Below are 625 nucleotides of genomic sequence, written 5' to 3'. Positions count from 1 at the left end.
TGTAACCAAACCCCTGGTGAAAGGAATGGCAATCCACTCCAGTATTCTAGCCTGGGAAATCCCACGGATGGAAGAGCCTGGCAGGCTATAGTCCAGGGAGTCGCAAAGAGTCAGACACGACTGAGCACACGCATTACTTTGCTGTACACATGAACACTGTAAATCAACTATACTTCCATAAAAAAAAAAAATATATCTAAAACAACAACAAAATAAGATGCTGCGCTGCTGGCTTTGAAGGTGGAGGAGGGGCCACAGCCAAGGAGTCCAGGTGCCTCTAGAACCTGGACGTGTGGGAAAGCAAATGCTCCCCCAGAGCCTCCAGGAGGGACCAGGCCTGCCAGTGCCTTCATTTTAGCCCTTCTCAGACTTCCAACCTCAGAAGTGTAAGGTAGCAGAGACCTGGGTGATTTTCAGCCATCAGCTTGGGATAACATGTCCCACAAGCCACAATAACTGAACACAGAGGGAATAACCATCTAGCAGCCTCTCCAGTGTCATAGAGGCTCAGACAACCCAACCTGGAAATCCAGGTTCCCAAAAGACCACTCTGGCCAGCCTGGCCTCCTGACGCCAGAGGAGAGGGCCACTGTGGTCTTGGGGGGATGGGGGGAGGGAAGGGGGC

At 51.8% G+C, this 625-nt stretch overlaps 1 protein-coding gene across 1 annotated transcript in view; it reads right to left on the bottom strand.

The window, feature by feature from the left end:
- The window catches only part of MEGF6 (multiple EGF-like-domains 6), a 105876-nt gene that overhangs the window by 39288 nt on the left and 65963 nt on the right, over positions 1 to 625 (bottom strand). The window lies entirely within an intron of this gene.

This window comes from Bison bison, unplaced genomic scaffold, assembly GCF_000754665.1.
Source record: "Bison bison bison isolate TAMUID 2011002044 unplaced genomic scaffold, Bison_UMD1.0 scf7180017864289, whole genome shotgun sequence".
Lineage (NCBI taxonomy): Eukaryota > Metazoa > Chordata > Mammalia > Artiodactyla > Bovidae > Bison > Bison bison.
The sequence above is the reverse complement of the archived record's forward strand: the minus strand, read 5'-3'. Positions and strand labels throughout refer to the sequence as shown.